A 27108-nucleotide genomic window follows, 5' to 3' on the forward strand; every position below is an offset into this window, starting at 1 on the left:
TATCTGCTTGAATAATCTGGATTATAGGGCAGTGTAGAAGGGGCCTGAGTTGCAGTCCAAGATTTTGCAAAATATGTTGGACCTTGTGCAAAGGCATAGCTATGTACGTATTGCGCAGGTTATGCAGCTGCTTTTATCTTGGCATCAAATGCCGTTATCTACAGTATCTGCAAGTAACTGAAAAAAGTTGTTTGCAATGAAAGATATATTCACTTCTTGATGCATTGCCAGTCTGCTCTTTCCTCACTTAACTTCCTCGCAGACATGGGGACCTGAGGGGAAATACTACATACAATGTTTTCAAGCCTTAATCTGATCCAGAATTCAACAAGGTTTGATCCTGAAATGCAGCTAGATTTGGCTGTCTATTGCGAATGCCATGCCACTGTTCTACAGAAGCTGATTGGACTGTCAGATTAATTTTAATTTGATGCAAATGATGGAATGACAATCTCCACTGTACATGAAGGAAGTAGGCTTAGGAGATAAATAGCAGTATGTTGTAATACAAATACAATAAGATGGTTTAATTGCCCTCGGTGGACAATTAAAACTCAATAATTTTACAAAAGACCTGTTCTGGGTGGAAATGAAAACTAGTAGAACTGGTTTGAAGGCCCCCCTGGTGGCACAGCAGGTTAAACCACTGAGCTGCTGAACTTGCTGACTGAAAGGTTGGCGGTTTGAATTGGGGAGCGGGATGAGCTCCCACTGTTAGCCCCAGCTTCTGCCAACCCAGCAGCTTGAAAACATGCAAATGTGAGTAGATCAATAGGTACCACTTCGGCAGGAAGGTAATGGCGCTTCATGCATGGCCACATGACCTAGGAGGTGTCTATGGACAACGCCAGCTCTTAGGCTTAGGAATGGAGATGAGCACCAACACCCAGAGTCGGACACGACTAGACTTAATGTCGGGGAAAACCTTTACCTTTACCTAGAACTGGTTTGATGATCAGACTCAATGCAGTTGTCTGCATTTTTTTTACTTTCCTGTCCAACTTACCTATCCGAACGTATCTCCTCCTACGAGCCCATGAGAACTTTAAGATCGTCTGGGGAGGCCCTGCTCTCGGTCCCACCTGCCTCACAAGTGCGGCTGGTGGGAACGAGGGACAGGGCCTTCTCGGTGGTGGCTCCTCGGCTGTGGAACTCCCTCCCCAGTGACATCCGGCAGGCTCCATCCCTTCTGAGTTTCAGAAAAAAGGTAAAGACCTGGCTTTGCGAACAAGCGTTTAATGAATGAATTATGATGGCTTTAACTCGGTCCAGACTAAGGTTTACGTGCAAGGTTTATGTGGACGAATGGATTAAGTATTTTATTATACTGTTTTAAATGTATTCATTGGATTGTTTTAAATTGATTGTTTTAATTGCTATGTTTTATTTTTCTACTGTATTGTGAGCCGCCCTGAGTCCCTTCGGGTGAGAAGGGCGGCATATAAATGATGGAAATAAATAAATAAATAAATAAATAAATTTCCTTGGAATTGTGGTTATTAGTATTGCCACTCTATATGTTTTTGTGTTACTTATGGTGACCCCATGAATTCCATAGGATTTTCATAAGCAAGGAATAGTCAGAGGTGGTTTTGTGAGAGCCTTCCCCTGAACACCTGGTATTCATTCAAGCACTAATCAGGGCTGACTCTGCTTAGCTTCAAAGATCAGATGCAATCTGGTGCCACTAGGGTCATGGACTAGTACTGCAAAATTTACCAATGCATATGAAAGGATAGAGTACAAGATAGACATTAGAATAGATTAGATTTTAAGATAAAATAAAGATGACTAGAAATAGAAAGATTATTTTAATGCTTGAAGTGTTTAAAAAAGGGAAAGGAGTTTTTTAAGTGGCTGAAAACTGAACAAGGAGAATCCTACTAAAGCCCCTTTCTGGATACTCTGCCCTTCCTCTAACTCACCTATTTTCGGTCCTCACAAGCCAGCAACACAGAGGCAGCCCAGTGTGGAGGATTATCATTGCAGACTGTGTTTAGATAGTGACCACATAACAAGGTTCTCTGCATTGTTGTGAAATTGCCACCAGAGTAGAGAAAACCATAGCCACTCCAATTCTATCCCCCCCCCCCTCCACTCTTGATGTTATATGGAGCAAAGCTCAAAGATTATAGCCCAGTGGTTCTCAGCCTGGGGTCCGTAGATGTGTTTGGCCTTCAACTCCCAGAAATCCTAACAGCTGGTAAACTGGCTGGTATTTCTGGGAGTTTTAGGCCAAAAACACCCGGGGATCCTAGGTTGAGAACCACTGTATTCTCTTTGGTCTGGCTTCCCTGCTCCTGTACCAATGGTGGGAGGGCTGAGAGAGGAAGGTGATTCTTTGTGATCCTTTCTGAGCCTTTGTGATCCTTTCTGGGCTTCCCACCCTCTCTCCTGTGACATCAAGAGAGAGAGTGTATGGAAATCAGAAGTATCCTTTCTCATCTCCTGCTGTCACCTTCCCAATGTCACACAGGGAAGGTGGGGAGTGGAGCCAAGAGAGATTTTTTTAAAAGCTTCCCTGATGCTCACTCAGCTTCACACTGCTTACACCCTGCGTGACATCAGACTTATCCATCTCACCCCCTGTTACTCTCTAATGTCAGAAGTATTGCCAAATCTCAGCACTTGAGTCAGGAGGTAGGACATTGGCCCCTTGCATCAGAAGTGGGATCTCTGAGCTTCATTGTATAGTTTTAAGGCAGAGCTTGTTAAGCCTTTTCCACTCACATCCCTTTTGGCCCAAGACATTTTTACATGATGCTGGGTATATAGATATGTAAAATAGGTAAAGAATCAAACATTTACTGATAACAAATTAGCATCTGCAAGGCTTGCTAACCAGACTAGTTTTCCTTTTTATGAAGATCAAGTAAAACATCTTCTGCAGAGTCCATTGTAAACACAGTATGGCAGGTCGGTGTAAACAGCCCTTTACACCAACCTGTTGTGCTGTGTTTGCAGTAAATGTCTAAGGATCTTATCACATTGAGGTCCCTGATCTGGGTGATAGTGGGAGGATTCACCATGGATTGCCGGTGGGAGCCATGGAGAACGTGTCACCCCACACCCTGCATTTCCTGCATTTCCCCTCACCTTATTCCATGGGGAAAGCATTGCCGCCTGGCTTCTCCCTCCCCACCCCACTCCTGTTGTTTTCTATGCAACACAGGAAGCCTCCCGTATTGCCAACGCTGCCTTCTGCAATGCTTGGACCTCTCTTCAGGCACAGAGCCCCACTGGGAGTAGATCGACATCATGTGATGGCATATGGCGGGCTCCGTGCCTGAAGAGGGGTCCAAGTATCACAGAACAGGCAATTTTGCCTATCTGATGAAGTCCTAGGTGATGTTCAGAAAACCTTTACCATTGCCAAATTTTTAGGACCCCAATATTGAGTTAATGGGACCCCATTTGGGATCAGAGCCCATAATTTAAGAAGCAGTAGTCTAACTCAGGGATGAGGGGGTATCTATCACCATGAAACTAATCTGGTTTGTGAAGTTTTTTTTGTAGATGTCCTGCAAGAGAAAGATCATTTTCTTTAAAATCAACCTAAATGAATGGCAGTGGTGGGTGGGTAGAGGAGAAGATCAGGAGATTATTTGAAAAAATAAACAAATGTGGCCGTTTTTTTAAAGGTGGGTACTATAAATAGACAAGTCTCTACTGCAACCTTAAATAAAAAATGTGTTTATGATATTAATACCAATCAAGAAGCACCAGGCAAAGGAAAATAGCTATTAACCACAAGCAGTACTAGTTCCCTGCAGAGGGTTTCAAAATGTCATAATGAGCCACAGTAAGTTGGGGAAAATGTCTTTAGCAAAAGGAAATATTTCCCAAAGAAAAACATTAGTCAGTACTGTAATAAGGCAAAGTTAAAAGCCAGGGTTTGTTTCTTGCAGTCAAAAGAATGCATTTTTGGAACCTGTAATTAGCTGTATAGGAAATAAAAGCAATAAATGACACCCAAGGGAAGATATGGATAACTACTGTAGCTCTCAAGTGGTCAAATGGGCAGAGGCAACCTAATATTTTTAGACATTGCGCTAGCCCTGAAAAACTTTCTGGCTACTATAAAAATATGATAGGATTTATGGTATGCAGCTGGGGAAAACAAAGTGAGGATTTCAGCATTCTCTGTCTGGATGAAAGAAAAGCACTCCAAAAATGTAGCATCTATTTGAGAAAATCTCAGCTCGCTTAACCATTTTCATCCTGGTATTGCCTGTTGAAATAGAGAGGTTGTATAGCCCTTGAGTCACAGAATATGTGTACATGGCTTTCAGGTATGCTGCTCCCTGACAACAGTGGTTTGAGGTTTAATCCACAGGTGGGAATCATGCAGTCATGCAGATGTTGCTGGAGTGCAACTTCCAGCATTCTTCATTATTGGCTATAATGGCTAGGGTTAATGAGAGTTGCAGTCCAACAATATCTGGAAAGACAAATGATTGTCATCAAATAATAATAATAATAATAATAATAATAATAATAATAATAATAATAATAAGTTTATTTGTATCCCGCCTCCATCTCCCCCGAAAGGGACTCGGGGCGGCTTACAGCAAAATCAAAATACAAACAATGATAAAATATAAAACATCAGGACAAAAACAAAACCAATAAAAAATATACACAATAAGTTAAAAAACACAACGCAGAATTAAAACATCAGGTTAAAAACAATGAGGTTGCAATAGTGGATAAGCAGAGTGTACGGTGCACATTATGGGTAACAAATTCATAAATAGATAAAGTGCATTAGAATCATTTAAGGTCACATTAGGTACGGTAGGGAGGAGTCCTGAGTAATATCAATCAATCAGGAATCGAGAAGAGTGACCAGTGCAAAAGGTCGAGAAGCATAATAATTGTGATGGAAAAAAGATGATCTTAACCAAAGGCCTGAGTGAAAAGCCAAGTTTTCAGACTCTTCCGAAATGCCATCAAGGTGGGGGCTTGCCTGATCTCCCTAGGCAGCGAATTCCATAACCGGGGGGCCACTACAGAGAAGGCCCTGTCCCTCGTCCCCACCAACTGCGCTTGCTATGCTGGTGGGAGCGAGAGGAGGGCCTCCCCCGATGACCGAAGAGACCGTACAGGTTCATAGGGGGAGAGATGATCCCGAAGGTAGATGGGTCCCAAACCGTTTTGAGCTTTATAGGTGATCACCAGCACTTTGAATTGGGTCCGGAAAATAAGCGGCAGCCAGTGGAGCTCCTTAAACAGGAGGGTTGACCGCTCTCTGTATTGGGCTCCCGTTAGAACCAAGGCTGCCGAGCGTTGAACTAATTGAAGTTTCCGGGCCGTCTTCAAAGGCAGCCCCACGTAGAGCGCATTGCAATAATCCAATCTAGAGGTAACTAAGGCGTGAAACACCATGGCCAAGTCAGACTTCATGAGGTATGGTCGCAGCTGGCGCACAAGTTTTAGTTGTGCAAAGGCCCTCCCGGCCACCGCCGACACCTGAGCATCAAGTGTCAGCGATGAGTCCAGGAGGACCCCCAAGCTACGGACCTGCGCCTTCAGGGGGAGTGCGACCCCGTCAAGCACAGGTTGCCACCCAATACCCCGATCAGGCATGCGACTGACCTGGAGGACCTCTGTCTTGTCGGGATTAAGCTTCAGCTTATTCGCCCTCATCCAGCCCATCACAGCTGCCAAGCACTGGTTCAGTATCTGGGGGGCTTCCTTGGAGTTTGGTGGAAAAGAGTAGTAGAGTTGGGTGTCATCCGCGTAGAGATGGCACCGCACTCCAAAACTCCGGATGACCTCACCCAGCGGTTTCATGTAGATGTTAAAAAGCATGGGGGACAGAATGGAACCTTGCGGGACCCCACAGGTCAATGGCCAGGGGTCCGAGCAGGTGTCCCCCAGCTTCACCAACTGGGAACGGCCCTCCAGGAAGGACTGGAGCCACTGCAGAGCAGAACCCCCAAGGCCCATCCCGGAAAGCCGTCCCAGAAGGATACCATGGTCGATGGTATTGAAAGCCGCTGAGATGTCCAAGAGAACCAGCAGGGTCACACTCCCCCTGTCCAGCTCCCTGCGGAGGTCATCCACCAAGGCGACCAAAGCCGTCTCAGTACTGTGACCAGGTCTAAAGCCAGACTGCGATGGGTCCAGAAAATCAGTGTCATCCAGGAAACCCTGAAGCTGCGAGGCAACCGCCTGCTCCAGGACCTTGCCCAAGAAAGGGAGGTTTGAGATAGGTCTGTAATTGTTTAAAATGGTCGAATCAAGGGAGGCCTTCTTCAGGATTGGCTTCACTATGGCCTGTTTAAGGGAAGATGGAAATTTACCTTGATCCAAAGAGGAATTAATTATCCTCACAAACCAGTCTCGCAACCGACCTCTGGCTGATTTAATTAGCCTAGAAGGGCAAGGATCCATGGCACAGGTAGTTGGTCTCACCGCCTCAAGGATCCTGTCCACGTCATCTAAGTGAACAAGCTGAAATGAATCCCACAAGATAGGACAGACAGGTGCCTCGGTTAACTCACATGGCATTGCAGCAACGCTAGCGTCCAAGTCATGACGGATCTGAGCGACTTTGTCTGCAAAATGGTGCGCGAACTCGCTGCACCGAGTTGCCGTGTCCTCGGGTGCCTCCCCACCCTCAGGAGGGTGGAGGAGCTCCCCGACGACACGGAACAACTCCGATGGTCTATTAGTTGCAGACGCTATGCGGGCAGTCATGAAGGTCTTCTTGGCTGCCCGCAAAGCCGCGGAGTAGGCATTAATAGCAGCACTAGCCCGTGCTCGGTCAGAGGCGTCCTGAGTCTTCCCCCAGCGGCATTCTAGTCCTCTTCTCTTGCGCTTCATCACTGCCAACTCCTCTGAGAACCAGGGAGCCGACCTGACTCTGCGCAAAGAGAGGGGACGTTCGGGAGCAATCATGTCAATTGCCCTGGACATCTCGCTATTGTAGCGGTCTACCAGGGCATCGACAAGATCGCCAGCCTCCATGACAGGAAACTCCCCAAGAGACCTCTGGAATCCATCAGGATCCATAAGTCTCCTGGGGTGGACCATCTTAATGGGTCCACCACCCCTGCAGAGGTTTGAGGTCACGGTAAGTCTTAAACTGATCAGGTGATGGTCAGACCATGACAACGGAAGAATATTTTGCTCTTCCACTCTGACACCACCATCCAAAGCAACAAAAACCAGATCGAGTGTGTGACCAGCTTGATGGGTGGGACCAGATATCACTTGGGACAGCCCCATGGTCGTCATGGCAACCATGAAGTCCTGAGCTGCTCCTGTTAAGGCTACCTCAGCGTGGATGTTAAAGTCCCCCAGCACTACCAGATGCTGGGAGACCAACGCCACATCAGAGATCACCTCTGCTAGCTCAGGTAGGGAGACTGCTGTGTCGCGGGGTGGATGGTACACCAGCAGAATCCCCAAGCTGTCCCGGGAACCCACCTTAAGATGGACACACTCAAAACCTGTAGATTGCGGGACGGTGCACCTGACCAGGGAGATGGACTGCCGAAAGACCACCGCAACCCCACCTCCCCGCCCCCCGGATCTAGCCTGCTGTTGCACCCCGAAACCTGGAGGACACAGCTGGGTGAGATTTACCCCACCGAGCTCGTCCAACCAGGTTTCAGTGATGCAGGCCAAGTCCGCTGTCTCGTCCAGGATCAAATCCTGGATGATAGCAGATTTACCATTAACGAACCTGGCATTAAACAGCAAAAGCTTTAATCCGAGGGGGCTGTCATGGAGGCTACCACATCTAACCTTCTCCAGGGTCGCCAGAACTCTAGTGCGCTTCTCCCTGGGTCGATGGTGATTATTTCTCCCCCTCCCCCACACGGTCTCAATGGTCCCCCCCCCAGTCATGGCCCACCCCCTCCCCTGGGGCCCAGGCAGGTGAAAGCTGAAATTGGGGCATCCTAGTCAGCTCTCCTTAATCGGAGAGCTACATAAGTTTGAATTGTGTCTATGATAAGAGTGTAGATAGTTTTCCTTTTATTTTTCTCTATGATTTTCAGCCTCTAATAATGAAAGGAGGCTAGTTTAAAATTACTTACTAATAACAACCGGTGTCTCCAGTGGCACAGCAGGTTAAACCGCTAAGCTGCTGAACTTGTTGGCTGAAAGGTCGGCGGTTCGAATCCAGGGAGTGGGATGAGCTCCTGCTGTTAGACCAGCTTCTGCCAACCTAGCAGTTTGAAAACATGCAAATGTGAGTAGATCAATAGGTACTGCTACAGCGGGAAGGTAACGGCGATCTGTGCAATGATGCTGGCCACATGACCTAGGAGGCATCTACAGACAACGCCGGCTCTTTGGCTTAGACATGGAGATGAGCACCAACCCCCAGAGTGGGACATAGCTAAACTTAATATCAGGGGAAAATCTTTACCTTTACTAATAACAACCAGAGAATATGATTTAAATCTAAGATTCCTCTCCCTACTTCATAACCCACTTTGTTCAGACATACAGGTAATGAGAAAATCACTAGTGGGTAGTGGCTTCTCTGGTACACTGCAATGGTTAATCATCACTGTTTTTTGGTCTAAACTTTAAGCAGCTACCTTCATTGAAGGGGAATAGATCCAGCACCATAGCTAGAGCTGTTAAAGTTCAAACTTAAAATTGTAGTGGATTCACTATCCCACTGATATGGAAGCCTCAGGCCATCCTTAAAAAAGTATGATTTTTCTGCTATGTAGATGAGCCTGTGTAGATGAGCCCTGGCCCTTGAATGCTCTAGCTGGAGGTCAGCTGTGACTAACAGTGCTGTGGAATTTGAAGAGGCACGACTGGAGGACAAAAGGGAGAAAAGTGCCAGGAGGAAGATACGTCAAGCCAACCCTGACCGGAACAGACTTACACCTGGAAACCAATGTCTTCACTGTGGATGAACATGTGGGTCAAGAATAGGGCTCACCTACATACCCACTGCCAAGACACTACATTTAAAAGGCCAGTATACTCAGACAACAAGAGATTGCTTAAGTAAGTAAGTAAGACAAGAGTGTATAACCCTCAGGTTTGCTTTAGCTTCCAGTTTATAAATCAGTGATGAGAAAAATGTTTTTCTTTGTAATAATCACAGAGGTTCATCATTATAATTGAGGGAGTGAGCTATATTTCTGGAGTGGCAATTTCCTGTTCACTCTATATATCCTTTATAAAACTATTTTTATTCAGAAATAAATTGAATATAGTTAAAGAGGAGGAGAAATAATATAAAAATGAGATTTTTACAATATATATTGCTGAAATTAAGCAGCTATCTAACTAGCTACTATAGCATACTATAAAACTAAATCAAAAGCAAGCACACTAATTTAACACATACCTACATTAACATGTTCATCTTAACCTACAAACACATAATTACAAAGACTATTCTATAAACTTCACACTCATTGTCTGTTGATTTTTACCCTTTATTATTCTATTCCCTTTAGGTGAACTATATAATCACACTTTGACTTTTAATAACAGTCATCTAATTCAGAAATCCAACAGTTGACATTTCTCCCCCATTGCTATTGTGAAAAAGTAATAAACACTTGATTTTACAGGCACAGTCATAATGGGAAACCATGTCATTAACTTCCCTCTTTTCTTTACCTATATTGGTCTTTATCTAATGTTAACAATTCTTTATAAGTCAACCATTTCCCTTCTAAAGAGATTTCTCTTAGAACAAAGCTTCACATGGAGAACCTCATAGTGGCATCTTTGATTAAAATCTGTTCTTATATTTATTTCACACTCACAGTTGATTCCATACATCTGATGACGTAGACTTGCGTCTATGCAAGCTTATGCTTCTACTTTCTTCCTCTCAGTTAGTCTCATGATCCCTTTGCTAAAGGAATACAAGTACTGGACAGATCATTGTAGTTAACAAATCATCAACTACACATGTCGGTATTATGGAATAATATCCCTTTCCTTACAAAATGTCATAATTAGTGTATTCCTTGATACACAAAAGGCAAACAGTGTTTTTCAGATGAAAAAACAATTCACTGAAAATCATATTCTGCCTACCCACTCTAAGAACTTTCTCATAAAAAATGAAGCAAGACCAGCCCAAATAAACGTGTTTGTTTTAGTCTGAAAAGATGAACTGAAGAAAAGTTCAAGGAAGGCCCATAACTTTGCTTACACTAATTCTTTTTTGCATCAAGAAATGTTTATGTTGCCAGGCCAAGAATTTTTAATATGCTTTTAAAAGTGCTATGTGTCTACCAATGTGTACAGAACACAATCTGACTTTGTATGGGATCAGTATTAAAAGCTTCATCTGGGCAGCGATAAAACAGCTGGGCCCCCCAAGTGACAGACAGTGGATGCAAACCAGCCCATTTAAGATGTTGTTGCCTCAACACGATTTTAAAATTATGTTGTCTGATGCTTTACATCTAACTGGAAATGATGTGGGAACATTAGGAACATTTTATGCCTCAGACCATTGTGAGAGAGGAGATAATCATTTACCCTATAGCTGGAATCCTGTTGGTCAGTTATGGTAGGATAAGCAAATGGATCTTGTAGCACTTTTGAGACTAAGGACTTTATCACTCGAAGCAGTGATGGCCCCTATTGCACAATGCTGTGTGCATCCTGCTGTTGGCTTGCCTTCCCCCTGTGTTTGTTCAATTTCTAGCTGTTAACGGGTAAAACTATAAATAGTTCCCAAACCCACAATGTTTCTGTCACCTACTTTTGTTTAATGGGTTATTTGAAAAGGGCCTTCTTTGTTTTTGGATGTTAGGTAACATCAGTTTGGTCATATGTTATGCTATTTCTTAGAAAAAACTCAGTCTTTGCTTTTGTTTTTTATGAATGCTCCCATTAGAAAATGCATATGGATGTGGGTGAACTACAATTCCCAAAAATCTTGGGTCAATCCTCCCCAAACTCCGCCAGTATTCACAGTTGGCCAAGTTGGGTCTGTGTGCCAAGTTTGGTCCAGATCCATCATTTTCTGGATTCAGTGTTCTCTGAATATGGGTGAACTATAACTCTCTGATGCCAAGGTCAATCACCCGCAAAGCCTGCCATTATTTACAGTTGGCAATTTTGGGTCTGTGTGCCAAGTTTGGTCCAGATCCGTCACTAGTGGGATTCAGAGGGCTCTCAGAATACAGGTGAACTATAACTCCCAGAGATAAAGGTCAATCACCCTCCAAATCCACCAGTATTCCCAGTTGGCCATGTTGAATTCTGCCTATCTACCCTAAGAATTTTCTCATAAAAATGAAGCAAGACCAGCCCAAATAAATGTGTTTGCTCCAGATCCTTTATCAGATGAGTTCAGTGTTCTCTGAATGCGGGTGAACTATAACTCCTGATTGTCAAAGTAAATCACCCCCAAACCCTGCCAGTATGCAAATTTGTCCATGCTGTGTCTCTGTGCCAAGTTAGTTCCAGGTCTGTCATTGGTGCGGTTCAGAGTGCCCTTAGATTGCAGGTGAACTATACATCCAGTCCCTACAGCTCCTATTAATCATGGTGAATTCTCCCCTAACCTCTCTCTCTAGTATGTTTGGTTGCTGATCAATTCCTCTTTGCTGTGTGCCATAGGAAAGGGTAGGAAAGGGTTATGGGAGAGGCTGTGGGCGGGGTCATGCAAGTGGAGAGAGAAAGGAACATTGCAATGTGCTCACTGTAACCTGCAATGTCCTGGGAGGGAGGTTTTTTTTTCATGTCAGGAGCGACTTGAGAAACTGCAAGTTGCTTCTGGTGTGAGAAAATTGGCCGTCTGCAAGGACGTTGCCCAAGGGACGCCTGGATGTTTTGATGTTTTTACCATCCTTGTGGGAGACTTCTCTCATGTCCCTGCATGGAGCTGGAGCAAATAGAGGGAGCTCATCCGCACTGTCCTGGGTTGGATTCAAACCTGGCAGCCTTCAGGTCAACAACCCAACCTTCAAGTCACAAGGCTTTAACCCACTATACCACTGGGGATTTCCTGGGAGGGAGTGACTTGATGGCTTCTCAGCACTGGGAACTATAGAGATTGTCTCTTTGAGCGGACACCTGTGCCATATACACACATACAAATTTTTACTTTTATTATATGTATAGATTTTATATTTTTATTTGGCTTTATTTTAATTTTAAATTATGGAATTGCATGATTGTGTTAAAATAAAAAGATTAAGAGGCATCAGTTGCACTTATCTTTCAATTCCTAAGTGAACCTTTCGTTTGATTTGCTTAAATTTGCAGTCATTCACAGTAACCCTGTCTTAAATTTAACACATACAGGATTGTAACCAGATACTGGGTTGGTGCCTTGGTAAGCCTAGTTCTAGATAGTTTTGTTTTGTTTAATTTTTTAGTTCTATTAGCCCAGGTTTCTACATTTGCAAGCACATTTTCCATCATGCATGGCCATCTGATTGTGATCCTTTCCACTATTTCTAGCCTAGTGTTGGATTGTGGGCACTGGAGCCACCTCTAAAGTAAATTATGGGCCACCCAAGAGATAATCAAGTTAATATGTTGATATGGGGTTAGCAAAGAGATCACTACCAGCAAAACCTTTTGTGGTGCACACCACAATTTGAAACACTAAGAAGCCTGATGACTCATGTTTAGTTATTAATGCAAACCCAGAGATAAGGTATTTGACAAGAGCACACAGAAATGAAGAATGTTATTTAATACCAAGACTATCAAATGGGCCTTTTAAAAGGCTCTCTGAAATCATTCAAGGGTGGGAACAGAATGCCAGCTGCATTATCACCAACAAGGAGTCAAACAATGGACCATTGTAGGCATGCTGTACAGCAAAGATTACTGTGCAAGGAAGACATCAGATCAGTTCAGCCAAATCCTTCCCAATGTGGCCAGCTGTGCTAAGCACAATCTGATTTGCACTTTAAAGCACTTTAATGCAGGAAAAATAATGCAATATTCATGGGGATAAATGAAATGGGCAACAAGGTGGAGTAAATTCCGATTTCATCAAGGCACATCTGTTTGGCAGATTATGTGTAGAGGCTGGATTAAGCGGGAATCCAGTAGACCTTTGTTTTTCCACAAATAATTCTGACAGTCAATAGTTCCAGCCTCCAATGAATTTCTAAATGCTTCTGTGGCAGGAAGGAACCACTGCAAAATCTGTGCAGACTGTTAAACTTACATGACTTGAATTCTTCCAGTCCTATTTTTTAAAACTGGAATTGTGATCTCCACCTGTAAAATGAGCATGTTGCAGTTAAAGTATCCAAAATACTTGAGACCAGAAATGTTTTGGACCCTGAATTTTTCAGATTATGGAATACCTGTATTTGGATATACATTCATAATGAGATATCTTGAATGGGACCCAAGTCTAAACATGAATTTTATTTATTTTACTATATCCCATATATACATAGCCTGCTGAAGGTAATTTAATACATAATATTTTAATAAATTTGCACATGGAGCAAAATTTGTGTGCATTCAACTTTCAGAAAGTAAAGGTGCCACTATCTCACCACCCATATGGAAAATGCTGGATTTTGGAGATTTTAGATTTTGGAATTCCAGATAAGGGATGCTCAACCTGTCCCAAATGCTCCATTAAAGAAGTAATGCCCAAGAGCACACTTGCTTCATTAATCAAAGTCTACCTCTAATGTTGGCTCTGTTCTGTGGTAACTCTTTCAAATCATCCTCAATTTTTAGGATATAGCAGTTTTCTGAGTATGAAAAGATTATTCTACAATGCTTCTTGAGAAACATTGAGAAAGTACCCTACAGGAAAATGTTCACAGTATAGGAGAATTTTTTTAGTCTCTAAAAGTTCAAACTGTTTCAGCTATCCCTCTGTCCCTCATCATTCATTCTTCGTGCTTCCTGCAGATCATTTTCCCCTACCATTTTCGGTTCTATGATTTTTGCCTGCCTGTTTCCTGTTATCTCCCAATGTCCACATACTTTTAAAAACTCTCAGACAAATGATCACACATTCTTATTAATCAACTATACATAGCTAGAGGGGACACATGTGTGCTTGGGAAAGAGAAGGGAAAGATGACTACGATTTCTGGATGGTGTGATTTTAATATTGAATGCAATTTTAAATGTTTAATATATATTAATTTTAATTCCATTTATTTTAAGCTTATGTTTTATATGTGTTTTTAATGGTTGCCATATGTAAGCTGCCTTGAGTCCCCTTCAGAGTAGAGAAAGGCGGGGTATAAATAGGGTAAATAAATAAATAAATGATGGCCAAATATCTGATGGGACCACATATAGAAGTTGGGGCAAGCTTGTTTTCTGCTTTTCCAGAAAATATGAACCAATGGTTTGAAACTACAAGGAGAAAAAAAAATCTCATCCAATATTAAGAAGACCTTCCTGACAGTAAGTGCTGTACAACAGTGGAGACGGTTGCCTTGCAACACAATGGACTTCCCATCTTTGGAGCTCTTTAAACAGAGTTTGGATGAGCAGTTTCAGGAGTACTTCAGCTGTGTATTCCTGAGGTTTGAAATAGATGGCCCTTGTGGTGCCTTTTGACTTTATGATTTCTCATAGTAAATCACAAGTTTTTCTATATGGTTTTTGTAATATCATGTAAGATAGCCAGTTTGCCATGAGGAAACATTCATTACCCAAAGTAGCAACTACTGGGAACTTATGTACATTAGTTGCGGTGCTCAGAGAAGTGGTCATGCTGGCTTGAGGATTCAGGGAGCTATAGTGCAAAAAAGAAATATTTCAAAGGACTTAAAAATTTTAGGGAGACTGAGCTAAATATTATTATCTGAAAACAGCCAATGTTATCTGCTTCTGACATTTAAAAACAATTTCACATATATTGCAAGCCTTGGCTATACTAACTATTGTGTAATAAAACTAAAATCTGTTGTGTATTCTTCCTCTTTTCCAGTTATGACTGTTGGAATGATCCACTAGGTGTGATGACAGATTTAGTGCATTTTTGCCTTCCATCTGCTCTCCTGTATGTTGGTGATTCAGACATTCCAATTCCAAAATGGCTTTCTGTGTACATGAGCTACTAGAGGTTTCCTGATCAAAAATCAGAGTATTTCTCTGCCAGAGTGTCCACATATTTTCAGTGATACATCACATGACAAATATTTTTCTGAATTGGGAAACCCTTACAATATTTGCCAAATTATGATACAAAGAAAATTATTTAATTATGTAGCATTCAGCAAGTTCACAAATGTGGATTTGATTATTTCTAGATTTGATAAAAATGTTATCTCTAGGGAGTTCTTCAAAGTAACTGTATAGTCAGCTTCTGGTGAAAGTTACCCATGGAGTCATGCTAGAGAAACTAGAAATTCCTAGATAGGTGTTTCCACAGGTTAAAAAATAGCATTTTATTGGTGTTTTTTCACTGTCATGGGAGTTTTGTGTGCCTAACTAGAATGAATATGGAGGACTGACTACATTTGAACTTGGTGTTTAAGTTTCTACCCCAAAGGTGCAGAGCCATTATGAAAATGGTATCTCCTTTAGTCACCACTTAATCCATAAGCTTTGTAGAATTTACATAGTATACTTAAGAAAGGATCAGTGGTTCCCAGCCTCTGGTCCTCCAAGTGTTTGAGACTTCAACTTGGCCAAATGTCAGGAATTCTGGGACCTGAAGTTCCAAATGGAGGACCAAAGATTGGGAATGACTGCAATAGCTGATTCTTGTTACTAATTATCTTATTGCAGCCAGGCTTCTTTGTCACAGCTGGGATGATAAAGACATTTTAAAAATAGGCTTGGCACAATGATTTTCATAAATGTGTGACATGATGCCAAAGATGGCCATCTAACAAATAGCTGGACCTTAAGACATGTAGATCAGTACAGAGTAACAACTGTCATTAAATGTGCTAAGAGTAAAATACTCAGAATTGTTTACAGTTTTGTGGCCCTCGTGGGAAATGGCTGGCTATGCACAAAATGGAAGTTTCAAAATCATATATGTGCATGCATATCCACATGCATCTATATCCATATGCATTGACCTCCCACTTTAGTGTTTACCTTCCAGAGACTCTGGGAGCAAGCCAGAAAAATAGACAACTCAAACAATTGGCATCAACAAAATTTAAGAAATGTGTCTCAAAACATAATTCATCTGAACAGGAAGAAAGCTTCAAAGCAGATCAGTTTCTCAGATCCTAATCCACCTTTCTTCATAATGCCAACAAGCAACACATTCTTCCCTCCTCAAAAACTCGCATACAAAAGGTTAATTTCTTTCATATTTCATGCCAAAACATTTTGTAACAGGTCATGTATGGCAAGAACATGACAAGTGCTTAGCGGGATTACTGGAAACCGCCTGTTAGATATTTCACAAGTGATATCTCAAAAATTATAAATCTGATGAACTGAATAAGTTAAAATAAATGTGTCACCAGGAAAGTACAAAGATAGTTCATATGTACTTTCCACAACTGACCCAACTTTTCCTCAGTTTGTTCATTTCTGGTATGAGTGTTGATGCTTAACAGTAAAAAGGAATTTAGAGTCCTTTTTGTAAAACTGTCTAACTTTTATCTTTTCGTGGCCACATGATTCCCATTTGTAGAGTAACTTCTTCTAGGACACATTCGTACTCTGAGTTCGAGTAGCCCATGAATCCTTAAAATGTGGCCAAAGAGATATTTGCATTTTGAACTTCCCCACACATCTAATACTTCCCTGTTTTAAAATAGTTTTATTTAGTTTATTCTTAATTTTTCTAATTTGCTTTAAATACCTTCTGAAGAAGAGCATGGCAGCATAAAAATAACAAATCTTTGCATATGGCAAGTAGTTGGATTGGATGGCCTTTGTAGTTTCTTCCAACTTTATAATTCTATGATTCCATAAGAATATAGAAAAAGAGCCATATGTACCATATTTAATCGAATTGGGCACTCACCTTTTTTGGCTAAATGACCTTGCCAAAATTGGGGTGTGCATTAGATTCGCGTTATATGGTCATCTTAGTGCTGAGCCAAATCCAAAGGGGAAACAACTTCAGGAGCTGCACCTGGAGCTCCTTTTTGATTTAATTGCCATGGCTCAATTCTATGGGATCCTGGGATTTGCAGTTTGGTGAGGAGGCTGCATTCTTTGGCAGAGAAGAGTCAAAGCCTTGTCAAACTACAGCCCCCAGGATTTCATAGTAATGAACCAAGGCAATTGACATGTATTCATTCTGCAGCATAGATGCACCCCAAGGTTTCCATTGCTGGAAGCTTTGGTGTGCTAACACTTTTGTTTGTAAAGAAGGAATTATAAGCAGGCAGTGACAGTAATGCACACTTTTTGCCACTGCACATTATATTCACCTGCAAATACTTTTTTGGTTTTGAAAACTGAGGTATGCATTAGATTAGATGGCATGTTAGACTCAAGTAAATACGGATATATGGAGTGAAACTATGGCTCTCCAGATGTTGTTGAGCTTCGGCTGCCATAATCTCTAACCATTAGACATGCTAGCTAATGGGAGTTGCCATCCAAAAACATAGCAAAGGTGATAGCTTTCCAAGCCAAAGTAGAATTTTATGTGTATAGGCTTATTCTTTAAAACAAAGAATCCTGATTGGTTTTGGATTTCTGATAATGCGAAGCAAACCTTTTTCACATTGATCAGATTCCTCTCACCCTGACACTGGTTGTGTGACTTCTAAGTAGTGTAGTAAGAAGTTATATTGATGCTTGATATAATCCTCATTTTCTATCATATATTCATTGACTATGCGAGACTGATGAATATACACAGCTATTTTTTCCTATAATAATTTTATTGCAAATTTTAAAAATACAATAGAACTTACATTTAAAAGAAATACAAAATAGAAAGATAAAGTGTGGGATGGAACATAAAGAAAAAAGTTAATTTTCAATCTTCCTTATAGTAGATCTGAAAGGGTTTTCAGTGTTTTTAAAACTATTATCAATAGTTAACTAATGAGGTTAGATCAATCCTTATATCTGTATCTGATAAATGTATCAAATACAATGTCCATTTCTCCCTCTTGGTTAATGCTAATCTCTTCCATAACTCTTTCCAGCTGAGCAGATAGTATATACAAATCCCTTGTCTAACCATATAATAAACATCCCCACAATATTTTCCACAAACATTTACAGTCCTCTTATACGTTCTAAACTATTTTCCAATACTTTTTCTTTTAACCACAGTACCCCATTTTGATTATAGCCTAGTCCAAATTTCAGTCCCTTTGACCACATATAAATCTTTAAATCTATTCAGCTATTACATCCAAACTTTAATAGAAATCATTTTGTAAACATTCATTTTATAACCAGTGTCTTCAACATATTAACATAATTGAAATCTCAATATCTTTAAACATACGCTATTCCATTCCATAGTGTCAGAAAGCTGTTTGTAATACAATGGAAAAAGCTAAATATGATTTGAAGATTACTTACAAAGTAAGGGCTAAAATGTATTGAGAACTCTGGCCATAATCCAAAAGTTCTCATCCATGTTTGCTTATTCATACTGGTTTTATATGACTGAGCTGAGTTGACACCAGTGGAATGAAACCTTATTCATCTCTGTATTTAATGAAATCTGCTTCATGCTGTGAATGAGTGGGAAAGGATGAAACATTTGGATTGCAAAGTTAAATAGTTTCGGGATGTCTCTATTGGTTGCAAGACCCTTAGTTTGTTTTGCCAGTTTCAGATAATGACAAATGGAAATCTGGTAGGAAGTGCAAGATATTTCTGTTCCATTCACTGACGTTTTCTGCAGCACATCAACAACAAAAGTTGTCTGTGAAAGAAAAGGTCATCATGCAAAACATTTTTGAACTGGAAATGAGCTCTAAATGATAACTAGCAATAGATTTTATTAAATAATTTTGTCCCCCCCCCCCAGATGTCTCAATGAACACAATTTCCCACATTTCCTTGGCAAACCAGCACACTTGCTTTAGGGAATGCTGGCATTTTCCTTAGCAAATACTTAGGATATCTTTCATGGCATGTGGACAAATCATAAACATATGATGAAGCTGGGTGTGGGGCTGCTCGTGAGATCCCCCATTGTTTTAAAGGAAGCAAAGCCGCACTGTTTGAGACAGTATGCAATAATAAAAGAGAACAGAATACAGGGAGCCAGTATGTTAAAATATTGAAAATTTTCATTGGAGTCAGACTGTTCTTTGAAAAAGCTGAGAGTGGTGGTTTACAGTGCAATCTTGTGCGTACAATAAATGCTGGAGTATCTGATAAGTTAGGGACCACAGCATTATTGGAAAGTGGAATTGGTTGTAAATGCATTTTGGCTGCTGAAAAATGTAAACAATGCAAGCCAACCCAAGTGAGCTTTGTAGGCAAAAAGAACTGACAAAAGAGTCAGTTCTCATCAAATTAATGGAACACGTCTGTATATTGAAAGAGCAAGTTTTCAAAAAGTGGGGCATTGAAAGGAAGAGGAAGCCTGTACCAACTCAGAAGTCAATTTTACCATGTTTAATGGGATCTGCTCATAAAAAGGTATGCACATAATCACAGCCATGTATTGCAATTTTATACACATGAACATCACAGCAATTTTCATTAAATTTAGTACTGCTTAACTTGGGTTCTAGCATATAGAATTGCACTGTCAGCCTCATAACAATGTTATGAAATGGGTTAGGAATCAAGGTTGGCCAACATGTGGACTACAGCTCACCCCTGTGCATTAGTCATACTGGCTTGGACTAAAGGGAGCTAGGTCCAACAACTTTTGGAAGGCCATAGGTTCCTCAGCAATTTGAGAACTGATAATTAGTGACTTTGTCCAAACTGCAAGAGGAACTTGAAAATATAGGTTTGCATGTGGGTTGCCTCCAGCTATTACACCATATTGACTCTGATTGTTTGAACGCTTCCTATAGAACAGTTGTTCTCAACCTGGGGTCCCCAAATGTTTTTGGCCCACAACTCCCAGAAATCCCAGCCAGTTTACCAGCTGTTAGGATTTCTAGGAGTTGAAGGCCAAAAATATCTGGGGACCACAGGTTGAGAACCACTACTGTAGAGCATATAGAGGACTGGAAACCATTGTAGGTGTAACAGAGGGTAAAGCGGTATGAAAAACAGCACTCTTCAATTAAAGCAAAGCAGTAAAACTATAATTATGGACAACAGTACCATCCTCATTATTTATTTGCTCTCTAAAACAATCTTTAGCTAAAACTGGCAGTCATGCAAACGAGAAGAACATGAGGTGGAAGGCAGCAGAATTTTATGTCTTGTCTTGTATGTGAGGATTTCAGGGCAGCATACAATAAAATTAGAACAGTTTAATATGGCTTAAAACAATAAAAAACACAAAGTCCCAAAGCATATTAAACCATTTAACACCTAAAACAGGACAGTTTATAAGCTGTTGAAACAATTTAAAGCCACTCATCCAGCTGGAAGCAGCCTATTTCTCCAATGCCTTATTTCTTTTATAGCCACTGCCTGTAATTGCTCTTCCTCTCCCTAGCAACATCACCCTGTTCTGGTAGTTATACCAGTGTTTTGTTTTGATAGGAGTAGTGCTGGCTGGCTTCCTAGTAGCTCCTCCTGTGTTTCTCTGGGAAAGAGAAACAGAGGAACTGCTTCATAAGAAAAGAAAAAACCCTGATAGAGGAAGCTAACTTTGTAGCCCCAGTTAATCATTTGCCTGAATGTATGGAAAGGTAATGTAAGGGTATGCACATGCAAATTCATGTAAACTCTAAGACAAAAAAAATCCACACTGTTAGAAATGGCAATCTAGCAAGCTTAAAAGTAACTAGTTCTCAAGCCTCTTTAAGGGTTTAGGCATATATGTTCACATAATTTCCTGTTCATTAGTCTTGGCCAAATCCTCTCTCCTCTTCTATCAGTTAATCTGCAGTTTGCCTGTGTTTATTTGTGATCCATGTTGTCTGAGTGTCTTGCTCTTTCTTACACACACAGTAAGAGTGGATGAGTGAAAGAGAATGTTACATTGGAGAAGTTGCAATTGACTTTTTATTGGCAGTGTTAGGAACCATCTGTCTGGAATAATTGATTGAGGTTTTCTAGGACCATAGAGCTTTTTCTGAGTTTGGGATCTTTTAGTGGCCAGAATATCATAAGGCACCAGGTCCCACTTGATCTTGGAAGGTAAGCAAAATAAGCATTGGCTAGCATTTTGAATAATAATAATAATAATAATAATAATAATAATAATAATAATAATAATAATAATTTTATTCTTACCTGCCTCTCCTCATAGTTAAAGGTGGGTCACAGCACAGTTAAAAACACACAAATACTATAAAAATTCTACAAACACACATCAAAATTCAATTCTATAAAAGATACAGATCAAAGCATTTCTGTAAAATACACATTAATTACACAGGACAAAGACCAAAATGCATGACATGAGGCCTATGTTTTTAAATTCCGACAGCTGATTTAGCTGTTGAAGCTCTACCGACAGGTCATTCCAGAGTTTTGGGGCGGCCAATGAAAAGGTCCTCTGGGTGGTGGTTGCCAGTTGGGTTCTGGTTGGTTGGAGCAGATGCCCCCCAGAGGACCTCAGTGTGCAGGGCAGATTGCATAGGAGAAAGTAACCTGGACCCAAGCCAAACTAATAAATGACTGGCATGTGCAGGTGGTTATATTTCAGAGGAACATTGATGATATCACATAGAATTTTAAGCAGAGGTGCCCATGTTTGTATCGTGTGGTTCCCCCCTGCAGAATTCTTGGAAATGTAGTTTAGGACAGAGCCTTTGAATTCTCACCAGAGAGGGCCTCGGCTTCCCTAAACTACATTTACCAGAATTCTGCAGGAGGTAGCCACACAATACGAAAGTGGGCACCTCTTCTTTAAAATTCAAATGTGACATCGTCCACTGAAGACGCATACACATGCTCATGAGAAGACAGTGGGAGGCTTACTAGTGACTTGCTACATTTGGATTTATTCACCAATGTACAGGATGACCATTTGTGGAGACTTAGCTTAAAATATTTTAGCACTAGTTCTAGGTCTATCTTTCCTCATTAGATTTCTAGGAAAACAGGCTGCCCTAATGATGCCTCAAAAGCTGCCAACTCTTTTTTCTGCATCCCTTTGCGTTTTCCACACATGCCTTTTCATATCTAATAATTCTAGGAAAGTATGGGACTGTATCTTTTCATTCTAAGAAAATCATGTTCAATTTAAGATATATTATATTCCCTGGTAAAAGGTAGTGGTTTGCATTATTTTCAGCTGTTTTCCTTTTTTAAAACAATGTAAGAACTTAATATTATTGTGGTTCATTTTTTGGGAAAGGACTGAAATTGTATAATTGTTTCCAGAAAGACCTTTTTGCATATACACAGACACATGATTTACAGCCAGGAATACCGCAAATGTAAAGCAAAACATGTAACCAATCTCTTTATAATATTTTTTAAAATGATGTTATAGTTTGTTGAATTATAGTTTTATTTTATTTTATGGTTATTATAAAATACAGTCTGGATAAAATTATTGACGCACTTGGGAATAAAAACTACCTGCAAAATGAAACAAGGGCTTCCTGACATTTTTAATAATTTAATGTTTGGGTTTGGATTTTTAGTAGCGGCTGTGTTAGTGATGTAATTCTTCTCAAACTTTCTTCTTGAAGGTAGCAACAGTTTTTTTAGAAATATTCTTTCTGTTGTGAGATCATCTTTGAAAAAACAGTTTTTATGTGTTTTTGCATCCAAAATAATATTTCAGTGCAGAAATATTACTGCATAGAAAATGCTATTTTCAATGCAAATCAATCATATGCAAATTTTTACAGCTCCTTAACCAGAGGAATTAATAGTTCTGTATTGAAATACTATATTCCTCACAGGTAATGTTGTTTCCTATGGTTTTCTACACAAAACAACACATGCAAATTTTACACAGAGTAAGCCCTGAACTGCAAATATTCCTGCCAGTCCAGGATCCTTCTCATTGGGGTTTCTTGACTGTAAGAAAATGTGGTGGTTTAACTGTTTTCCAAATACTTTTTGAACATTTGTTCCATCCCTAATGTGCACATGTTTGAGAACCAGTTTGAGTGCTGAGCTTGACACTGAGAGACCAGGGTTCAAGTCCCTGCTTGATCATGGAAATCCACTGGAAGCCTCACTCTCCTAGCCTCAGAGGAGATAGCCCTTAACTGAAGACATTTTGTATTTGATGATCTGTCCAGTCCATGTTCAACTGATAAAGAAATAAAGACCACATAACATAGTCACTGAAAAAGTAAGAATATGGAATTAAGTCTAACAGAACCCTTCGATCCATGTTTGGGAGTTTTGTCCACTAGAGACTTTCATGAATGTATAGGCTGTGTATATGTGTGTGTATAAAACTGAAATCAAATGGGGTCATTAGTGAAAATGGCCTCCCTTGTGCTTCCATTTCCCAAATACTGTGCTGATTTGAAGCCCCTTTGGGGAACAGAGGGTTACCGTTCTATCTACCCAGTGGTCATTTCGTTTTCTTTGGTTTTTTATTCACCATTCCATGCATTTTAACTTGTACCAAGTTCTTATCCTAACTTGACACCAACCTTAGACAGATGACAAATTTAGTTGTCTGCCTTTCTTATGGAAATTGAACCCAGAAAAGAAAAAAAAACCCACACGGGTTAGACAAATATGAATAACATTGCACAAACAAGGGCTTCTCTTCACATGAAAATCACTTAGCACAAGTGAGGCAGTAACAAATGCTTCAGACCCAGTGAGCTGGAATTTCCTGCATTGTGGACATACCGTGCTCAAAATCCGGATGATGGCCTGTCATGTTTTTCTAGTTAAAAAAAAGCCTGGACTCTATGCACTTTCTACTGAAATGCCCTCCATTTTAAGGTAATCTGGTTGAAGTGTTAACTTTTTTTAACCTGAAATATTTCATTCTGACCCATTTCAAAACAAGTGTTTCATTTTTTGTTATGCTTTTGTCTGCACCTTCTCATTTCTAAAAAAGCAATTTCAAGAGAATATATCAGGCTCACAAAGTACTGCTTGGCCTAAGTTAGGCAAAACAAATCTATTACTAATAGCGATACCATAAAACATACCACTGAGAAGTGGCAACTTATGTAATTATTCCACATTGAGTAATACTTAAGGAATACTGAAATTGCTTGATGTTCAAAAGGCATGGGCCTTTCTTTTTTAGGGTCTACTGAATGAGTTGAAAGAGGGGTCACCTTCAGCTGATCATATATTGGTACAGTTTAAGCCAAGATGTGAACAAGGCTTTTGACCATGCACAGAACCTCTTTGTTCCTCTTTTCATTCTGTAAGAAGCAAATGAAGAAATCTTCAAATGAATCAGTTTTCATTTTAACCAAACAAAGATACTACGATTAGAAGCTCTGAAGCAAAGCAGGGTAAATACTGTGGATTTATGTTATTTTTAAAAATTTCTGTCTTGTTCAAAATGTTACTGTTATTATTAGTTCTATGGAAGCTTGGATTTGATAAGCTAATTCCTCCCTAGGTGCAGGTATCTATACTTTATCAACCCATTTTGAGAGATGCCATCTAATGTCGTACAGCAGTACCAAGCCATGTCACAGTCATTTTTAAAAGTCTACATGCTGTAGCTTTTTATTCTTCCCCATAAAAATGGAGACTAGAAAGTGCATTCAATGGAAATATATTTGTTGATTTGTCATTCTGAATATAATTTCTAACATTTCCTTCCAGAATTTCTAACTGAAGGGCAATAGAGCCACTTGTAAATATAGGAGCTGAGGCTGCTCCAGCCCCTGCAACAGCCAGATGGGAGATCAATATTAATTTTGAAAAGTCTAAATGTATCAATGTAAGGCCTGTTTCCTGTGAGATGCCAAAACGGATTTAAAGGGATGGGGAGACCCAAATTCCCATCTAATCAGTATCAATGAACATTTGATTTCACTTTTATATCCACATTTCCTAAGACTTCTGGATGCAAGCTCCCCTTGCTATAAGGTTTGGGGATATAGACAACTCTACAAAACAAGTAATTGCTCTTGGGGCTCCCTATGCATGGGAGAAATGCTTTGCAAAGCTGGGAATATGAAAACATGTGATCACGTACTGGGGTGTTTTCTGAATTAGGAAATTGTAAAACTATGTATCATATTTATTATGCCTTCTGACCATCATCCAATTCAATGTCTACATTGCAATTTTGTATTCAAATTTGTTTTTAAGTGTGATTTTGATGTAGCATTTGGATTTGACAATCAAAAGATTGCAGTGCAAGAACAAATGATTTCCAAAACTTTTAAACTATCTAGGTGAGAATATGAGAGTTTCTGTGCATTTTTGGATTTTTAAAAAATGTTTTGAAGTTTTTTGTTTCTACAGTGCAGGATTTTATGCAATAAAGAGTGCTATTCTTTTTTGAGCATTAGTCAATGGTGTTGGCTGACCATTTTTCAATGGGATTATTATTATTATTATTATTATTATTATTATTATTATTTTATTCTTATATCCTGCCTCATCCCCCCGAAGGGACCCAGGTGGCTTACATGGGGACTAAGCCCAGTAATGATACAAAAAATTCAACATAAGATACATTCAATTACAATGAATTAATACATAAAACCTTATAAAAAGCATAAAAGCATAAACTCAACAACAACCGATAACCAATTACCAATAGCCAGGTGCAATGGGTGTCTTCAAAAATTGGAGGCAAGGCAATAAATTATACATGATCAATATATTGCAAGGTCACTAGTAAGATGGGCCAGTAATAAAGTGCAGTGGCGGGTATAGGTGGAGGTATAAGGACTCCATCAAATTGTGCCGAATTAGTCAAAAGCACATTGAAATAACCATGTTTTCAGGTCTTGGGATGTGTGGAAACACCCTTTCTCATCAAGGAAGAGAATAATGTTCAGTTTTATTTCTTTTAACTGCTTTCAGAAATGCTTTGGCCAACATCCTACATTGAGCATGGAGAGCATAATGCTTCATTCAAAGAGATGTTTCTTCTCCACCCTACTTCTAACTCTCAAGTGCTGGGTGGAGTTCCTGCTGCATCTGGTGGTGAAGGAGGAAGACAATTCAGACAATGGAGAATCTAGATGTCTCAGCTAGGAGGGAGAAAATTTTTCCTTCTCCTGGGAGCCCAAAGCAGCCATATCTTCACATCTGAATTGCCTTCCCCCTCTTTACTACCGAACAGCAACAGAGGTCCCCCCAAGGGCTTAACAGCTGCTGGAAAACCAATTTTGAATGTTGTGCATCCGAAGAGAGGCATAAATGATTATAAGTCATACTTAAGCATATGCTTATCATTAATAGGATGTCACAAATGCCAAAGTCAGAATCAAGAACATTTGATTAAAAACGTAGTGCACATTAATTTTTCTTTCACCTCATGCAGAGACTGGCCCATATAGAAGTCTCTAGAAAAGGAAACTAAGGAGAAAATTTCCTAGAAGAGAGGAAATGGAGATGCCTTTCATAATGGCTTTATAATATACAGCTGTTCATCTGGGAAATGCTAGTTCAGAGATTTTGGGATGAGACTTCATCTCACTGCAGGAAGTACTTTATGCTTCATTGGGTTTGTTGGATAAGCCCTCAACTTAACTACATTTAGTATTATGTGCATGAAGTGATTCTCCTTTCTCCTCTTGCTTCTTGGCTAGAAAGATTAGAAGCACCTACTTCCATTCTGTTAAAGTGCCACATGACTTAGAGGGTTAGAGAGGGAGCAGGGGGGAGATGCCAGTGTAAATAGCAAAATGGCAGAGTAAACACCATCTCGAGTTTTTGCATGTGGCCAAAGTACAGGGAAGCTCTGGGGCATTTCCAAACTTTAGCTAATGCAGAGCAACACTGTGTTAAATGCCCATGCCTGGCATGTAGGAAAATTGGCTTCATGCATCACGGGGATGCCATAGAGTCAATTCACCCCCACTCCTAATCTCATTTGGCCCATGTAGACAGGACCAAATAATGTAGCCAGCCTTGGGGCCAGTCTGGAGTATTGTTATTCCAGACAGGACCTGGATTGATAGCAGTTCTACACAGACACTATTATGCAGTTTGAAGCTAGCTCAGTGCATTCTATATTGAAGCCCCCAATGCATGATGTAGTGCGCATCAAGCCAG

At 40.3% G+C, this 27108-nt stretch overlaps 1 long non-coding RNA gene across 1 annotated transcript in view; it reads right to left on the minus strand.

Moving 5' to 3' along the window:
* The window catches only part of LOC134295319 (uncharacterized), a 174120-nt gene that overhangs the window by 60774 nt on the left and 86238 nt on the right, over positions 1-27108 (minus strand). The window contains exon 2 of the long non-coding RNA XR_010001861.1: positions 8052-8182. This is a non-coding gene — a long non-coding RNA (uncharacterized LOC134295319). The remainder of the gene's footprint in view (positions 1-8051; positions 8183-27108) is intronic.

This window comes from Anolis carolinensis, chromosome 1 (genome assembly GCF_035594765.1).
Source record: "Anolis carolinensis isolate JA03-04 chromosome 1, rAnoCar3.1.pri, whole genome shotgun sequence".
Classification (NCBI taxonomy): domain Eukaryota; kingdom Metazoa; phylum Chordata; class Lepidosauria; order Squamata; family Dactyloidae; genus Anolis; species Anolis carolinensis.